We start from the raw sequence: 20152 nt of genomic DNA, 5'->3' as shown, positions 1-20152 counted from the left end.
TGACACAGCGGCTGCAACAATGGGCTAAAACATAGCAATGATTGTGAGGGTGGCGCAGGACCCAGGCAATGCTTTGTTCTGTTGTGCGTGGGGTCATCGGGAGTTGGAACTGACTCGACAGCACCTAGCAACAACAGGGAATGGTTATAGAATCAGACATTTGCTTTTTCACCCTTGAAACTTGAGGACTTCATGGGCACAAAGCATGTGTGGTATTCAGTAGATAGCAAAGCAACCTTTGTCACTGAAATAAACATCAAGGCACCCCAGGACAACCGCTGGCGACTCCGTTGGGTCCTCTGTTCCTTTCAGTGGAGATTCCTGACTCTGCTTGTTGTGTGTGTGTGTGTTTAAATCTCTCCGTTTTCCCTTCACTCTTCTCTCACCTACATTCTTACAGTCCCTCCTTTTCCTTTGGTTCCATCGAATGCCTCCTGGGTTAAAAAGTTACTGCCCCGGGATCTAAAACCTTACTACTTAAAATATGGTCCTCAGACCAGCAGAAAAGCATCTCCCCTGAGCTTGTTGGAAATGTAGAATCTTATCACCCACCACCCACCCTCAGATGGTTCATGTACACATTAAAATTTGGGAGGCACTGCTCTAAAATGTAGATACAGAAAGCAAGAGTGAGAGAGAGCCAGCGAGAGAGAGAACAAGCATTCTGCTAACTCACCGATGGAACTTACTTATTGTGAGCTGACCATGAATTTATTCTGTTGCTTTTACCGCTTGATTCTCTCTTCCTTGGGAAAATTAAGAAGTAGTTTCAAGTTATTCTTTTTAGCAAGCTGGCTAAAAAGTTTGGTGAGGAAGGGGTTGCAAAGTATACTCCTAAGAGGGTTTTGTATTATTTGAGCACAATGCGGCTGTCACTGTAGTCACCCTGCCACAGGGGATCCAGGTGAGATTAGCTCAAGCTGATGCCCCACCAAGTGGGAAGTCTGACGCCTCCTCCAAGACTGCTGCCAAGAACTGGGGGCATGCTTCTCAGGGCCACTTCTGGCTCTAAGTTTGTGTTCAATAAACTCCTGGTCTTATTCCCCACTTTCTCCAGCTTCTCTTCCCTCTACTCCACAGGAACCTGGACCTGGACAGGCTGCTCTGCCCTTGATTTCTCCTTTCTCCAAAAATGGACCCAGGAGACCCCTATCTTCAGAAGCCTGGACTGAAGGTTTAGGAGAAGGAGAGGGTTTGTTTCCATCTCAAACAGTGTGTAAAGCTCGTTTTGGGGCATTTTTGTCCTTACATGTCCTTCACCAGCACTCTCCTCTGCAGGGTCAACTTCCTGCCTCAGGGCCGCACCTCTGCCTTCTCTACCTTCCTCCCCTCCTCTCTGCTCTTCTCCACCCAAACCGTTGTTCCATTGCTTACACTGGACACTTTGTCCATTCCGTTTTGTTGTGTAGGAGCCTTCTATGAAACCATGAGGAGCCCTGGTGGTACGGTGGTTAAGCACTTGGCTGCTAACCAAAAGGTTGGCAGTCCAAACCTTCCCAGTGGCTCCTTGGGAGAAAGACTTGGTGATCTGCTCCTGCAAAGATTAAAAACAAAAACAAAAAAATCTGTTGCCGTCAAGTCAATTCTGACTTATAGTGACCTTATAGTCAGAGCAGAACTGCCCTATAGGTTTTCCAAGGAATGGATGGTGGACTCCAACTGCTGACCTTTTGGTTAGCAGCTGAGCTCTTAACCACTGTGCCACCAGGGCTCCCCTGTAAAGATTATAGCCTGGGGAACCCTATGAGGCAGCTCTACCCTGCCACATGCGGCAGCTGTGGGTCAAATACTGACTCGATGTCGCCTAACAACAACAATCTAATCCATACCCTCAAGTTTTCAAATAGTTTTCCTGAACAAAGTTCCCTCATGACAAGGCCTCCTAATTACGACTGTTTAAATTACAAGTTTGTCATCCAACACTGTGAGGAACACGTGAAAAACCATTAAGATGTGGGGGTGAAGTTGGACTCTGCCCAAGAGATCTGGGGTTCCCGGGCTAGTGGGGTGAAGAAGCAACAGGAATTTTAAAGGTTAGAATGGAAAGGCTAAGAAACTCTTACAGAAAAAAATAAATGAGAAGAGGATTTAATTTTATTGCCTTTTAATCCCCTGTGAGTACCACGTTGAACCAATTCTGTTCTCTTCTCTGTAACACACTGACTTAACAAAGTTAAATATAACCACATTCCTTTCCTCCTCTCTGCATCTCTCCCCACACACCTTTGAACTCCACGTGCCACTGTACAGCCCTGGAGCTGCGCACACTTCTTCACCACCTTGGACTTCCAGATCTACGTCTCTAAAATGGAAATAATGTTATTTAACAGGATGTTAAAGACAACTCTTCCAACTGTCTCCACACTTTGGCTGAGATCTCAAAGCTGAGGACAATAGGTGCCAAGCATCAACATATTCTAAAGAGAAGAGTCCTTGCGACATCCCTGCACTGCCCGTCCGCTAAGAGACAGCACACCAGGGACCGTCGTCTGGCACTCCTCCTTCCCTATATGTGGCAGGGGACCAGGGAGTCCTTGCGACATCCCCGCACTGCCCGTCCACTAAGAGACAGCACACCAGGGACCGTCGTCTGGCGCTCCTCCTTCACTATATGTGGCAGGGGACCAGGACGTTGATTTGAATAAAACTTGTGGGGGTTTTCTCTTCCTGCTCACCTACCTGGAAGGCAAAGGAGGTTTCTCTGCTCAGGCCAGGTGAGGGGCCCTGTGGGCGCTCAAACCAGTTGCCTTTGCGTCGACTCCAACTCATGGCGACCCACGTGTGTCCGAGTAGAACTGTGCTCCATAGAATTTCAATGTCTGGTTTCTCCAAAGGAGATCACCAGGCCTTTCTTCTGAGGCCCCTCTGGGTGGACTTGAACTTCCAGCTTTGCAGTTGGCAGCAGAAAACACGTTAACTGTTCGTGCCATGAAACTCCCTGTGCCCTAGTAAGAAGTTTTTGGGGAAAAAATGACCTGTGTTGTCTGAGTCAAATGTCTGGTCAAAGCCTCCCCTAAGGGGAAAGAGGACTGAGGGGAAAGCAGCCTGCTTTTGTGTCCAGCTTTCGTGGAGCAAGGATGCTGAGTTTTCCTGTGGACCAGGCTCGAGTCATCTCAAAGGACCCTGCCCAGGAGGGCTGACCATGGTTGCCTTGTCTGGCAGGGTGAGATGAACCCAATAGAAAGAGACTCCGAGTGTGCCTCTGGATGCAGAGGTGAGGTAGTGTCATACACAGTCACCTGGAGGGTGACTCACAGTGCCAAGGAATGGCACCACAAGAGATCCCCGCAGTGTCTCTGGGCAACCCACTCAGATGCCAACACAGAGCCAACCCCAGGTTACACCAACAGCAGCTATGGAAGACTTTGCCTCTACTCATTCCTTAGCCTCCCGGGGTGGGCCGGACTCAGCAGAAGTGAGCGGGGGAGGAGGTAAACGAAGAGGAGGAAAGAAACTAACCTTGTTGCCCTTCCCCCCTGCAGGAAAAGTGGCTGGCGGATGCTGTCATTATGCTTGGTATTACTGGGCCCGCAGGAGGGCCATATTTCCCAGTCTCCCTTGCAGTTAAGCTGAGTGTCTGGTCCTGGATTCTGGGCCAATGGAATGTGGGCAGAAGTGACATATAACATTCTCAGGCCCAGCTAGAAGGCACTCTGCATGATCATCCACTGTTTCTCCCAGGGCGATCACAGGTTAAAGGCAGTAGAGCCACAAAATGGAAGGAGCCTGGATCCCCGAGTCACTGCTCGGAAGAGAGCTGCCAGCAGTCAGTGAACATGAGTGACAGGTAAAGCTTTATTATGCCAAAGTGCTAAGAGTTCAGGTTTTAGCTGGTTAAGCTTTTGTTTTATTTTTAATGACTACTGTAGTGTAGCTTGCTGTTGTCAGTAGCTGCCATGGAGTTGATTCCGACACATGGCAACCTCATGTGTACAGAGTAGAACTGCTCCATGGAGTTTTCAAGGCTGTGACCTTTTGGAAGCAGATCACCAGGCCTGTCTTCCTAGGTGCCTCTGGGTGAGTTTGAACAGCCAACTTTTTAGCTAGTAGTCAAGCGCTTACCTGTTTGCTCCACTCAGTGTCTCCTCACACAGTGGCCTAGCCTACCGTAATTAATCCAGGAGACTTGTATGCCTAGACCAGAAGAAGAAGGGAAGAAGCTTTAAATTGGACGAGATATTAAAGTTTTTATATTAGACAGAAAAAGAACTGGAAAATGAATTTTTTTAATTAATTTTTATTTTATGTTTTGAAATCATTATAGATCCACAGGAAGTTGCAAAGATAATACAGAGACATCTCAGGTATCCTTAACCCCATTTTGCCCAGTGGCTACATCTTGCATGTTGTTGTTTTTAGGTGCCACTGAGTGGGTCCGGACTCATAGCGACCCAATGTGGAACAGAATGAAACACTGCACGGTCCTGCGCCACCCTCACACACATCTTGCATAGCTATAGCATAATATCAAGACTAGGAAACTGATATTGGTGCAGTGTGTCTGTGCAGTTCTGTGTCATTTATCACATGTATGATTGTGTGTAACTATCCGGCACAATCAAGATACAGAACTATTTCATCATCACAAAGGTGTTCCTGGTGCTGTTGTTATTGTTGCTGTTAGGTGCCATCAGGTCGATTCCAGCTCATAGCAACCTCACGTGACAGAGGAGAACTGCCCCATAGGGTTTTCTAGGCTGTGATCTTTATGGGAGCAGATCTGGTCTTTCTCCTGAGTAGCCACTGGGTGGGTTGGAACTGCCAACCTTTCTGTTTGCAACTGAGTGCTTAACTGTTGTGCCACCAGGGCTCCCGCCTGGTGCTACTCCTGTATTGCCTGGTTCACCACCTCTTCTACCCCCACATCTGTAACCCTGGCAACCAATAATTTGTTCTGTGGTTCTATCATTTTATCATTTCTGGACTGTTATATAAATGGAATCACACGCTGTATGACCTTTTGAGACTAAAAGTTTTCACTCAGCATAATGCCCTTGATATCCATCCAAGTTGTGTGCATCAATAGTTCATTCCTTTTTTATTCCAGAGCGGTGTCCCATGGTACGGATGTACACAGTTTGTTTAACCATTCACTTACTGTAGGACATTTTGCTTGTTTCCAACTTTTGGCTACTATAAAGCTGCTATGAACAATAACGTAAAGGTTTTATGTGAATATGAGTTTTCACTTTTCTGGGATAAAAGTCCGGCAGTGCAACTGCTGGGTTGTAAGAAGGACAAACAAATCTATCTTGGAAGAAGTATAGCCAGAATGCTCCTTAGAAGGGAGGATGGTGAGACTTTGTCTCACACGCTTTGGACATATTATCAGGAGGGACCAGTCCCTGGAGAAGGACATCATGCTTGGTAAAGTAGATGATCAGTGAAAAAGAGCAAGACCCTCAACGAGATGGACTGACACAGTGGCTACAAGAATGGGCTCAAGCATAGCAGGGATTGTGAGGATGGCGCAGGACCTGGCAGCATTTCGTTCTGCTGTACATAGGGTCGCTATGAGGCACTTACTCGGTGGCACCTAACAACAACAAGGTGTAAATTTAGTTTTTTAAGAAACTACCAAACTGTTTTTCAGAGTGACTGTAGTATTTTAAATCCCCACCAGCAACGTATGAGCGATCCATATTTTTTGCATCCTTGCCAGAATTTTGTATTGTCACTATTTTTTATTTCAGCTGTTCTAACATATGTGTAATGGTATCTCATTGTGGTCTTGACTGGCATTTCCCAGATGGCTAGTGATGGTAAACGACTTTTCACGGGCTTATTTGCCATCCGTATATCTTCTTTGGTAAAATGTTTCTTCGTGTCTTTTGTCTATTTTCTAATTGATTTTTTTTTCCCACTGTTGAGTTTTGAGTGGCACAAGTGATTTGAGATTGGTTGTTAACTGTAAGGTTGGTGGTTTAAACCCATCCAGCAACACCTGCTGGATCTGCTTCTGTAAAGATTACAACCAAGAAAACCCCATGGAGCAGTTCTACTCTGTAACAAATGGGGTCGCCATGAGTCAGAATTGACTCATCAGCAACGGGTTTGGTGTTTTTGGTTTTATGTATTCTAGATACAAGTCCTTTTTCAGATTTTCTCTCAGTCTGTAGTTTGTCCTTTCATCCAATTTATCATTTTTTTTCTTTTGTGCTTCATGCTTTCAGTGTCGTGTCCAAGAATGCTTCACCAAGCCCTAAAGTCTCAAAGATTTTTTTCTATGTTTCCTTCCAAACATTTCATAGTTTTACATTTACATTTAAATCTATGATCCGTTATGAGCTAATGTTTGTGCAGTATGTAAGGTCTAGGTCGTTCATGTTTTAGCCCACGGATGGCCAACCGCCCCAACACAATGTGTTGAAAAGGCCGTCCTTCCTCCACTGCGCCTTGGTCATACTTGTGTGGGGCTAGTTTGAGGCTGTCTATTTTGTTCTATGGACTAATGTGTCTGTCCCTCTGCCAATATCACACAATCTCGTTTGAGATTATTTTTTCACATTTAACAATGACTGGCAAGGCCATAGATCTATCTGCCCAGCCTACCACTCAGTAGGAAGGAAGGAGACCCAACAGGCTATGGAGAAAGTGGTGGAAAAAAATTAATTTTCTTCCTGCTAAAATCTGGCCACTTGTGTTTTGTTCAGAAAACAGTTACAATTATCCACTTCTTGGGGTTTTTTGGTGGATTTGAGGTATAATACATGAGAAGTGCTCAGCGTTATGCCTGATACTTCATAAGTCCTCAATTTTATTGTTTAGTCATTGATACGGGCAGCCCCCCAGGTTACAAGCTTCCAGTTTACTGACAGCTTGTACTCGTCTTTTAATATTATGTGAATTTGCCATCACAACCCCTACTCACAACAAATTCTTCATCGCAGTCCCCTTCGCTTGCTGCCCGTGCCGGTTTTACATCCTGGAAAGGCTTGGAGCCTCCTCTCGCACCAACTAACCTACAAATTCGACTTAAAGACCCAGTTAGGAATGGATCTGGTTCGTAGCCCGGGGACTGCCCGCATTCAGCATCAGCATTGTCTTTGTCAGCTCTGCTCCTCTCTGGCCCCTTGTAGTGGTTACAGAGAGAGGCCAGCGTTCCTGTCACACAAGCACACCCCTCACCCCTACCTGGAAGCTGAAAACTGCTGAAAGGGGAAAAAAAAAAAAAAAAGAATTTTGCTTAGCTGTCATGAAGTTTTCTCACCTACTTTGAGGGAAAGAGAGATTTATCTAAAGACAGTTAATAATCAGTTGCCATGGAGTTTCTTTCTGACTCACGGTGACCCCACGTGTGTCAGATCACAAGTGTGCCCCACAGGGTTTTCATGGGCTGGTTTCTCAGAAGTAGATCACCAGGACTTCCTTTCTTTCAAGGCACCTCTGGGTAAATTCGAACCTCCAACCTTTCAGTTAGCAGCTGAGCTCCTTAACCGTTTGTACCACCCAGGGGCCCCAAAGACAAGAAACAGACCCCAGCATAACAGGGGTGGGCCGGCATTCCCTGGTGACCTTCCCAGAGACCCACCTGCCTTTACATTTTCAGGTAGGGAGATTGTGCTGAGCACCGAATACCGTGTCTGTGTCCTGGTTCCTGGCGCTGTTCAGGGGACCCACGCCAGCCAAGGCAGAGGACTGGAGCAGAAGAAAGGAGGAAAGACCTGAAGTCATGGCTATCTTCAGACACTCCTCCAGCCTTCCAGCAGAGACCTCTGGGATCTTAGCTGGGAATCCCTGAAGCTTAGCCAACCACACAATGGTCTGGCCTAGCTCTTCCATTTGAGGACGGCCCTCAGAGACCACACAAATCAAGGGGTTAATACGGATTTCTATGGCTGGGACGAGTGGGGTGGCAGAGGCTGGGCTGAGGAAAGAGAAAATCATTATTTTTTATTTTGGCGAGTCAATGTGTTAATAAAGGGAGGTGGTGGTTGGGGGCTGGGAAGGGCTGAGAGAAAAGCCCACCACTTTCTAAACGTCTGCCTGCAAGGCAGCCTGATCTTTGAAATCCGAGTGCAGAATTCTTCAAGTCCGGTAACGGCAGACACTCTTCATGATGGCCTTCAGTGGCTGCTGACTGCAGACAGCTTTTTTCCCCTTAACAATGGAAGAGATGGGAAAGAAAGGCAAGCTTTTGGCCTCGGGGGTTTTTACCATGGCTCTTTGCGCTCCAACCTACATCTGAGAGGAAGGGAAACTATCTTTTGTTATCACTCAATCTCCCTTAAATTTAAGAACAGCTGGGGATATTTTTCATGATTCATTAAATTCACATCATTCCAAAGAAATCTTCCTGCCGATTTATCTTTGCCTCAGCAGCTGGGGCTCCAGGACTGTGCAGTTTCCTCAACGCCGTCAACCGAGGTCCACCGTTTGGGGCTGAGTCTGTGATCTTTCAGGCTGGAATGGCTTTTTTTTTTTTTTTTTTTGAGGGTGAAAGAGAGCGGGAAAGGAATTGGTATTGAAATAAATCTTTCCAGTCAATTTTTCCTTTCTGGAGATAAAGAGAAAGTCATGTGGCTGTCACAGCTAAAGACTAAGCCCCAGCTAATGTCCTCAGCAGGGAAGAATAATTAGTAAATTCTCTAATTAGAGTCCTGTTTATATTTCTCTTTTCACGAAGGCTAATCCTTGTGTTTAGAGGAGATATCCTGCCTTGATTAAAACCACTGGTTAATCACAGTCACGTCAGAATCCATGGTAAGGGCAAATGTGCTAGAGGTCCAGAGTCTGTATATTCATTCGGTCAGTGAGCACCAACTTTGCACCCAGTGCTGCCAGGATCCTGAAGACCAACATGGCGGGGACTGTACCCTGGGCCACCACAAGCGTAACAAACAGGCTAGATCCTCCATGCCAACCCTCGGCTATTGGAGGTGCTTTCCTAGAGCATTCTGAGACCGTTTCCTGGTTCCAGGGAAAGGAGAGCTTTGGTGGATTAGTGATACCCACCGTTGAGTCAGGAGGTGGGCACACTAATGGGAGGGAAGCCCCAGCCTGGTTGTTTGTTGACTGCCCAGGGAGTGCGGAGCACTGCGCAGGGGCCTCCTGTACTCCCCTGTAATCCTCCCCGAGGGACGCAAACGCACACCGAGCACCATTAGAGAGGTGGCTGGCGGAGCCCAGGTCTTCCTGAACCCTGATCCTCCCCATTCCAGGAACTGGTTGCTTTCGAGTCCATTTTGACTCATGGCGACCCCATGTGTGCAAAGCAGAACTGCTCCGTTGGATTTTTGAGGCTGTGACCTTTCGGAAGCAGATTGCCAGGCCTGTCTTCCGAGTCGTTTCTGGGTGCGTTTGAACAGCCAGCTTCTCTGCTAGTAGTTGAGTGCTTAACCGTTTGTGCACCCCAGAGTGACATAAGGACCCATTCTTAGTCAAAATACTCACATGCAGATCCAGGACCGGTTGCCTGAGAGTCAGTTCTGACTCATGGTGACCCCACGCGTGTCAGGGGAGAACTGTGCTCTGGAAGGTTTTCAATGGCCGAGTTTTGGGAAGCAGAGTAGCAGGGTTTTCTTCTGAGGCACCTCTGGGTGGACTTGAAACTCCAACCTCTTGGTTAACAGCCCCTTGTGTTAACCATTTACACCATCCAGGGACACCCAGACCCACAGATACCAGTAATTAAAAAAAAAAAAAAAAAAGAGTCTGTAATCGTGAGTCCCGGCCCTACAAGCAGCACAGCACAGGGGTTACAAACTCAGGTTCTGGCACCACGTATCTGGGCTACACCCAGCTCTGCCGTTGGTAGCTGAGAAGATAGGACAAACCCCTTAACCTCTCTGTGCCACAGCTTTCTCATCTGTAAAGTGGGAAGAAAAGTATGGACTGGGTGGACTGACAGAAGGATTAAAAGGATTCCAGTGGCTAAAGCATTAAAAGAAAAAGTTGTCATCCAGTCCGACTCTGGTGACCCCGCATCTCACAGGGCAGAGCCGGTTTCTGTGCTGTGACCTTCTGGAAGCAGATTACCAGGCATTTCTCCCAAGGCATCTCTGGGTGGATCCGAACTGTCAACATTTCAGTTAGTCGCTCGGAGCTTAATCATTTGCAGCACCTGGGGACTCCATTAAAACGATGCTGTTGTGCCGTCGAGTCGATTTCAGCTCACAGCGACCTTATATGACAAAGTAGGGCTGCCCTAGAGGGTTTCCTGGGCTGTAACCTCTATGGAAGCAGGCTGCCGGGCTTTTTCTCCTGAGGAGCCGCTGAGTGGGTTCAAGCACCAACCTTTCAGTTAGCAGCCCAGCGCTTTAACCACTGCACCACCAAAGCTCCTTTTATCAACACGATACTGGCTCCTAGTTAGTCCCCTTGTGCGTGATCATTAACGCTGTTGTGTGGCTGTGTTTGCTGTTTCTGTGACTCTGGGCTGGTGATACACTTCAGCAGGAATGGTTACATGCTCCTGCCCTTCTCTCTTCTTTGGTTTCTCGGCCCCGATAGAATTATGCCCAGGTAGGAAAAAGAAAAGAAAAATTTGCAATCTCTCTGAAGTCAGTGAGAAGCCCATATCCTGAGAGACTCGCTGAGGACTCCTCTCTAAAAGCCGAGCGTAACCACAGGTGCCCCTTCTGGGACAAAGAACCGTAAGCTTGTATTTCGACAAGCTTTCGGGGAACTTGATAATGGTGATACATTAACTGATAAGGCCTGGGCACAGTTACGATTCCTGAATAAGCATAAAATAAAAAGCGTAAGGAATTCAGGCAAATTTTTATCTCACTAACATTAATGGTATTGTCCTGTCTCCTCCACATTGTGTGTGCCCTTTCCACCCAATGGCCAATGCTGCCTTTGTGACTGACCTTCCTGGCCCAGACCCCTGTAGTGGATATTGTAGGAATGTTCAAAAGAATGATCAGGCTTGGCTTCTGCCCCCAGCAGCCACCACTCGACAAAGCCATAAGACATAACTATGGGGAGGAACAAACTGTCTGCAAAGCCAGGCATTACCCAAGGCCTCTGATTCCTGAAGGGACAGAGAGTGAAGAGGGGTCAGGGGAGGTCATGGAGACAGATGGTCAGATTTGAAGAGAAATGTTAGATAGGAAAGCCACTTGAGCTGAGGTCTCACTGGGGAAGGAAGGAGAGGAAATCAATAGGTAATCTACACAAGACCAACTGCTCCCAAATGCACTATCTCACTTCTTGTTGTTGTTAGGTGTCGTCGAGTCGGTTCTGACTCATAGCAACCCTATGTATGATAGAAGGAAACACTGCCCGGTCCTGCACCAGCCTCATAATTACTGCTATGTTCGAGCCCATTGTTGCAGCCACTGTATCAATTCATCTCGTTCATAGTCTTCCACTTTTTCTCTGACCCTCTACGTTACCAAGCATGATGTCCTTCTCCAGGGACAGGCCCTTCCTAATAACATGTCCAAAGTCCAAAGTACATGAGATGAAATCTCACCATCCTCGCATCCAAGCAGCACTTTGGCTGTACTCCATCTAAGACAGACTTGTTCATTCTTCTGGCAGTCCGTGAGATATTCAGTGTTTTTTGCCAACACCGTAATTCAAAGACATGAGTTCTTCTTCAGTCTTCCTTGTTCATTTCCCAGCTTTCTCATGCATATGAAGTGATTGAAAATATCATGGCTTGGCTGAGACACACCTTAGTCTTCAGAGTGACGTCTCTGCTTTTCAACACTTTAAAAATGTCTTTTGCAGAAGATTTGCCCAATGCAATACGTCCTTTGATTTCTTGACTGCTGCTTCCATGGGAGCTGATTGTGGATACAAGTAAAATGAAATCCTTGACAACTTCAGTCTTTTCTCCGCTTATCATGATGTTGCTTATTTGCCCAGTTGTGAGGATTTTTGCCTTCTTTATGTTGTGGTGTAATTCACACTGAATACTGTAGCCTTGGATCTTCATCAGTAAGTGTTATGGATTGAATTGTATTCCCTAAAAATTTGTGTCAACTTGGTTAGGCCATGATTCCCAGTATTGTGTGGTTGTCCTCCATTTCATGATTGATATAATTTTCCTATGTGTTGCAAACCCTCATCTCTGACGTGGTTATGAGGCAAGAATGAGTTATGTAAAAGAGGATTAGGGTGGGATGTAACACTCTTACTTAGGTCACAGCTCTGATCCAATAATGTAAAGGGAGTTTCCCTGGGTGTGGCCTGCATCACCTTTTATCTTAAAAAAAAAAAAAAAATTTTTTTTTTTCTTTTATCTTACAACAGATAAAAGGAAAGAGAAGTGAGCAGAGCATTGGGGACCTCATACCACCAAGAAAGCAGCACTGGGAACAGAATGCATCCTTTGAACTTGAGGTTCCTGCTCTGAGAGCTCCTAGACCACGAGAAGATTGATGACAAAGATATTCCTCCAGAGCCCGCAGAAAGAGAGAAAGCCTTCCCCTGGAGCTGCCGCCCTGAATTTGGACTTCTAGCCTGCTAGACTGTGAGAGAATAAATGCCTGTTTGCTAAAGCCATCCACTTTTGGTATTTCTGTTATAGCAGCACTAGATGACTAAGACAGTAGGTGTCTCAAGTCCTCTTTCAATTTTAACAAGCAAGTTTGTGTCATCTGCATATTGCTGGTTGTTAATGGGTCTTCCACCAACCCTAACACCACATTCTTCTTCGTGTAATCCAACTTCTCGGATTATTTGCTCAGCATACAGATTGAATAAGTATGGTAAAAGGATACAACCTTGACTCACACCTTTCCTGACTTTAAACCACACAATATCTCCTTGTTCTGTTCAAACGACTGCCTCTTGATCTATGTACAGGTTCCACATGAGCACAATTAAGTGTTCTGGAATTCCCGTTCTTCACAATGTTATCCATGATTTGTTACAGTTTTTACACAGTTGAGTGCCTTTACATAGTCAATAAAACACAGGTAAGCATTTTTCTGGTATTCTCCACTTTTGCCAGTATCCATCTGACATCAGCAATGCTATCCCTGGCTCCACATCCTCTTCGGAATCCGGCTTGACTTTCTGACAGTTCCCTGTCAACATACTGCTGCAGCCAATTTTGAATGATCTTCAGCAAAATTTTACTTGTGCGTGATATTAATGATGTTGTTCCATAATTTCTACATTTGGTTGGATCACCTTTCTTGGGAATAGGCGTAAATGTGGATCTCTTCCAGTCAGTTGGCCAGGAAGCTGTCTTCCATGTTTCTTGTCATAGATGAGTGAGCACTTTCAGCGCTGTGTCTGTTTGCTGAAACATCTCAGTTGATATTCTGTCCATTCCTGGAGCCTTGTTTTTCGGCAATGCCTTCACCACAGCTTGACTTCCTCCTTCAGCACCATTGGTTCCTGATCCTATGCTACCTCCTGAAATGGTTGAAAGTCAACCAATTCTTTTTGGTATAATGACCCTGTGTATTCCTTCCATTTTCTTTGGATGATTCCTGTGTCATTCAATATTTTGCCCATAGAATCTTTGAAAATTACAACCCTAGGCTTGAATTTTTCTTCAGTTCTTTCATCTTTAGAAATGCTGAGCGTGTTCTTCCCTTTTGATTTTCTAACTCCACATGTAATTAAAATACTTTGTCTTTTCAAGCTGCCCTTTGAAATCTGTTCAGCTCTTTTACATCTTCATTTCTTCCATTCACTTTAGCTACTCCACCTTCAAGAGCAAGTTTCAGAGTCTCTTCTGACATCCATGTTGGTCTTTCCTTTCTTTCCTGTCTTTTATTAAAAAGACCTTTTGCTTTCTTTATGTATGATGTCCTTGATGTCATCCCACAACTCGTCTGGTCTTTGGTCATTAGTGTTCAATGCATCAAATCTATTTTTGAGATGGTCTCCAAATTCAGGTGAATTTGGAATTCATCTCATTTAGTCCCCAACAAAACATTGGGTTGGTATTTCTGTCAGCTGCCATCAAGTCAACTCTGACCTTATGTACAACAGAACAAAATGGCGCCAGGTCCCGTGTCGTTTTCACAGTAGCCAGCATGTTCAAGTCCATCATTGCAGCTATGTGCCAATCCATCTCACCACTGACCCTCTACTTCACCAAACAAGATGTCCTCCACCAGCTATTGATCCTTCCTGATGAGGTGTTCAAAGTAAGCAAGTTCAACAATGTTCTTTTGTAATCCACAAGGTTTTCATTGGCTAAATTTTGGAACTAGATTACCAGGTCTTTCTTCTTAGTTTGTCTTTGTCTGGAAGCTCCGCTGAAACCTGTCCACCATGGGCAAGCCTGCTGGTATTTGAAATACTATTTATATAACTTCCAGCATCACAGCAACACACTAGCCACCACAGGACAACACACAGACAAGTGATGGGAGTTGATATTAACTTGCCATTTTTATAGATGAGGAATGGAAACTAAAAGTTTTGAGATCAGAGAGTCCTGACATTTGAATCTAGTTATAACAGACTCCAAAGCACTCGCCACTTCATCATATTATTTCCTGGGAAGCATGAAAGGTGAGGATGTCAGGTATATGTGGTCTCAGAGGTGAAAATACAATGGTCACTGGGAAAAAGTTGCGGGGAAGGAGATTGGACAGGTGGGTGGAGAATTTATCAAGGAGCTTTGAAAAGGAAGTGGCCTGTCCATAAAAGTGGAAATCAATAACAGAAAAATCAGGGAAAAGAAATCAAACACTTGGAAACTGAATAATACCCTGCTCCAAAAAGACTGGATTGTAGAAGACACTAAGGATGGAATAAAGAAATTCATAGAATCCAATGAGAATGAAAACACTTCCTATCAGAACCTTTGGGACACAGCAAAAGCAGTACTCAGAGGTTAATTTCTGTCAATATATGTACACATCCAAAAAGAAGAAATGGCCAAAATCAAAGAGTTATCCCTACAACTTGAACAAATAGAAAGAGAGCAACAAAAGAAACCCTCAGGCACCAGAAGAAAACAAATAATAAAAATTAGAGCAGAATTAAATGAAATAGAAAACAGAAAAACAATTGAAAGAATTAACAAGACCAAAAGCTGGTTCTCTGAAAAAAATCAACAAAATTGATAAACCACTGGCCAAACTGACAAAAGAAAAACAGGAGAGGAAGCAAATAACCCAAATAAGAAACGAGATGGGTGATATTACAACAGACCCAACTGAAATTAAAAGAATCATATCAGATTACTATGAAAAATTGTACGCTAACAAATTTGAAAACCTAGAAGAAATGGATGAACTTCTAGAAACACACTACCTCCCTGAACTAACACACACAGAGGTAGAACAACTAAATAGACCCATAACAAAAGAAGAGGTTGAAAATGTAATAAAAAAAACTCTCAATAAAAAAAAGCCCTGGCCCGGACAGCTTCACTGCAGAGTTCTACAAGACTTTCAGAGAAGAGTTCACACCACTACTTCTAAAGGTATTTCAGAGCACAGAAAAGCATGGAATACTACCAAACTCATTCTATGAAGCTACCGTATCCCTGATACCAAAACCAGGTAAAGACCACACAAAAAAAGAAAATTACAGACCTATATCCCTCATGAACTTAGATGCAAAAACCCTCACCAAATTCTAGCCAATAGAATTCAACAACATATCAAAAAAATAATTCACCATGACTAAGTGGGATTCATACCAGGTATGCAGGGATGGCTCAACATTAGAAAAACAATTAAAGTAATCCATCACACAAATAAAACAAAAGACAAGACCACATGATTTTATCAACTGATGCAGAAAAGGCATTTGACAAAGTTCAATACTCATTCATGATAAAAACTCTCAGCAAAATAGGAATAGAAGGAAAATTCCTGAACATAATAAACGGCATTTATACAAAGCCAACAGCCAACATCACTCTAAATTGAGAAAGAGCCTGAAAGCATTCCCATTGAGATCAGGAACCAGACAAAGATGCCCTTTATCACCACTCTTATTCAACATTGTGTTGGAGGTCCTAGCCAGAGCAATTAGGCTAGATAAAGAAATACAGGGCATCCAGATTGGCAAGGAAGAAGTAAAATTATCTGCATTTGCAGACGACATGATCTTATACACAGAAAACCCTAAGGAATCCTCAAGAAAACTAGTGAAACTAATTGAAGAGTTGAGCAGAGTATTGGGATACAAGATAAACATACAAAAATCAGTTGGATTCCTCTATACCAACAAAAGGAACATCAAAGAGGAAATCACCAAATCAATACCATTTACAGTAGCCCCCAAGAAGATAAAATACTTAGGAAAAAATCTTACCAGTGATGTAAAAGACTTATACAAAGAAAACTACAGTACACTTCTGCAAGAAACCAAAAGAGACCTACATAAGTGGAAAAATATACCTTGCTTATGGGTAGGAAGACTTAACATTATAAAAACGTCTATTCTGCCAGAAGTGATCTATACATTTAATGCAATTCCGATCCAAATCCTAACGACATTCTTTAATGAGATGGAGAAACAAATCACCAACTTCATATGGAAGGGAAAGAGGCCCCGGATAAGTAAAGCATTACTGAAAAAGAAGAACAAAGTGGGAGGCCTTACTCTACTTGATTTTAGAACCTATTATACCGCCATAGTAGTCAAAACAGCCTGTTACTGGTACAACAACAAATACATAGACCAATGGAACAGAATTGGGAATCCAGACATAAATCCATCCACATATGAGCAGTTGATATTTGACAAAGGTCCCAAAACAGTTAAATGGGGAAAAGACAGTCTTTTTAACAAATGGTGCTGGCATAGCTGGATATCCATCTGCAAAAAAATGAAACAAGACCCATACCTCACTCCATGCACGAAAATGAGCTCAAAATGGATCTGAGACCTAAATATAAAATCTAAAACAATAGTGATCATGGAAGAAAAAATAGGGACAACATTAGGAGCCCTAATACATGGCATAAACAGTATACGAAACATTACTAACAATGCAGAAGAAAAACTAGATAACTGGGAGCTCCTAAAAATCTATGCTCATCCAAAGGCTTCACCAAAAGAGTAAAAAGATTACCTACAGACTGGGAAAAAGTTTTTAGCTATGACATTTCCGATCAGCGCCTGAGCTCTAAAATCTTCATGATACTGCAAATAACTCAACAGCAAAAAGAGAAATAACCCAATTAAAAAATGGGCAAAAGACATGAACAGACACTTCACTAAAGAAGACATTCAGGTAGCTAACAGATACATGAGGAAACGCTCACAATCATTTGCCATTACAGAAATGCAAATCAAAACTACAATGAGATTCCATCTCACTCCAACAAGGCTGGCATTAATCCAAAAAACACAAAACATTAAATGTTGGAGAGGCTGTGGAGAGATTGAAACACTTTTACACTGCTGGTGGGAATGTCAAATGGCACTACCATGTGATCCAGCAATCCCACTCCTTGGAATATATCCTAGAGAAATAAGAGCCTTTACACGAACAGATATATGCACACCCATGTTCTTTGCAGCACTGTTTATAATAGCAAAAAGATGGAAGCAACCAAGGTGCCCATCGACAGAAGAATGGATAAATAAATTATGGTTTATTCACACAGTGGAATACTACGCACCAATAAGGAACAGTGATGAATCCGTGAAACATCTCATAACATGGAGGTATCTGGAAGGCATTATGCTGAGTGCAATTAGTCAGCTGCAAAAGGACGAAGATTGTCTAAGACCACTATTATAAGAACTCAAGAAACAGTTTAAACAGAGAAGAAAATATTGTTTGATGGTTACGACAAGGGGGAGGGAGGGAGGGTGGGAGAGGTGTATTCACTAATTAGATAGTAGATGAGAACTACTTTAGGTGAAGGGAAAGACGACACACAATACAGGCTACGTCAGCACAACTGGACTAAACCAAAAGCAGTTTCCGAAATAAGCTGAATGCTTTGAAGGCCAGCATAGCGGGGCAGGGGTCTGGGGACCATGGTTTAAGGGGACTTCTAAGTCAATTGTCATAATAAAATCTATTAAGAAAACATTCTGCATCCCACCTTGGAGAGAGGCGTCTGGGGTCTTAAACGTTAGCAAGCGGCCATCTAAGATGCATCAATTGGTCTTAACCCACCTGGATCAAAGGAGAATGAAGAACACCAAGGTCACAAAGTAATTACGAGCCCAAGAGACATAAAGGGCCACATAATCCAGAGACTACATCAGCCTGAGACCAGAAGAGCTAGATGGTGCCAGGCTACAGCCGATGACTGCCCTGACAGGGAATGCAACAGAGAACCCCTGCGGGAGCAGGAGAGCAGTGGGATGCAGACCCTAAATTCTTGTAAAAAGACCATACTTAATGGTCTGACTGAGACTAGAAGGACCCCGGTGGTCATGGCCCCCACACCTTCTGTTGGCCCAGGACAGGAACCATTCCCAAAGCCAAGTCTTCGGACAGGGATTGGACTGGACAATGGGTTGGAGAGGGATGCTGGTGAGGAGTGAGCTTCTTGGATCAGGTGGACACTTGAGACTATGTTGGCATCTCCTGCCTGGAGGGGAGATGAGGGGGTACAGGGGGTTAGAAGCTGACAAAATGGACACAAAAAGAGAAAGTGGAGGGAGGGAGCAGGTTGTCTCATTCCGGGGAGAGCAATTGGGAGTGTGTAGCAAGGTGTGTGCAAGTTTTTTTTTTTTTTTATTAACTTTTATTGAGCTTCAAGTGAACGTTTACAAATCAAGTCAGACTGTCACATATAAGTGTATATACACCTTACTCTGTACTCCCACTTGCTCTCCCCCTAATGAGTCAGCCCTTCCAGTTTCTCTTTCATGACAATTTTGCCAGCTTCCAACTCTCTCTATCCTCCCATCCCCCCTCCAGACAGGAGATGCCAACACAGTCTCAAGTGTCCACCTGATATAATTAGCTCACTCTTCATCAGCATCTCTCTCCTACCCACTGTCCAGTCCCTTTCATGTCTGATGAGTTGTCTTTGGGAATGGTTCCTGTCCTGGGCCAGCAGACGGTTTGGGGACCACGACTGCCGAGATTCCTCTAGTCTCAGTCAGACCATTAAGTATGGTCTTTTTGTGAGAACTTGGGGTCTGCATCCCACTGATCTCCTGCTCCCTCAGGGGTTCTCTGTTGTGCTCCCTGTGAGGGCAGTCATCGGTTGTGGCCGGGCACCAACTAGTTCTTCTGGTCTCAGGATGATGTAGGTCTCTGGTTCATGTGGCCGTTTCTGTCTCTTGGGCTCTTAGTTGTCGTGTGACCTTGGTGTTCTTCATTCTCCTTTGCTCCAGGTGGGTTGAGACCAATTGATGCATCTCAGATGGACGCTTGTTAGCATTTAAGACCCCAGATGCCACATTTCAAAGTGGGATGCAGAATGTTTTCATAATAGAATTACTTTGCCAATTGACTTAGAAGTCCCCTTAAACCATGATCCCCAAACCCCTGCCCTTGCTCCGCTGACCTTGAAGCATTCAGTTTATCCCAGAAACTTCTTTGCTTTTGGTCCAGTCCAGTTGAGCTGACCTTCCATGTATTGAGTATTGTCCTTCCCTTCACCTAAAGCAGTTCTTATCTACTAATTAATCAGTAAAAAACCCTCTCCCACCCTCCCTCCCTCCTCCCCTCGTAACCACAAAAGTACGTGTTCTTCTCAGTTTATACTATTTCTCAAGATCTTATAATAGTGGTCTTATACAATATTTGTGTATACAAGTTTTTGTGTGAGAGACTGACTTGATTTGTAAACGTTCACTTAAAGCACAATCAAAATTAAAAGAAAAAACAAGTGGCCTGTGAGAATACTTTGTGTAAGGAACAAAAGGCAGAGGGAGGCAAGATTATAAAGAGTCTCTTAACTGACTTTTGTTTCATTTTTTGCATGTGTTTATGTATTTTTACTGAAGCGTGTGAGGCCCTGTAAGGCCTTTTTTAAAAAATTTGACAATGAAAATTACCATTTGGGATCATTTTCTTTCTTGTCTTACCTATACGGAGCTACAATATACCCACAGTTCTCCAAAATGAGGCCAGGAGACCACAGACAAACTGGAAACTTCATTTCCACCCTTGGGCTTCAATGGTCTGCTGTACCCAAACTTAGTCCAATTCTAAATTAAAATGAGCTGTTCGGGTTTCTTTGTATCTTTCAGATTCCAAATAATAGGCCAGAAGAAGCACAGCAAAGCAATAGTGGTTAACTGATACAACGAACCTGAGACGTTGAACACCCCTGAGGATGAGGGGAGCTGGTTC

The sequence above is a fragment of the Loxodonta africana genome, chromosome 25 (genome assembly GCF_030014295.1).
Source record: "Loxodonta africana isolate mLoxAfr1 chromosome 25, mLoxAfr1.hap2, whole genome shotgun sequence".
Lineage (NCBI taxonomy): Eukaryota > Metazoa > Chordata > Mammalia > Proboscidea > Elephantidae > Loxodonta > Loxodonta africana.
Note: the sequence above shows the minus strand (reverse complement) of the source record.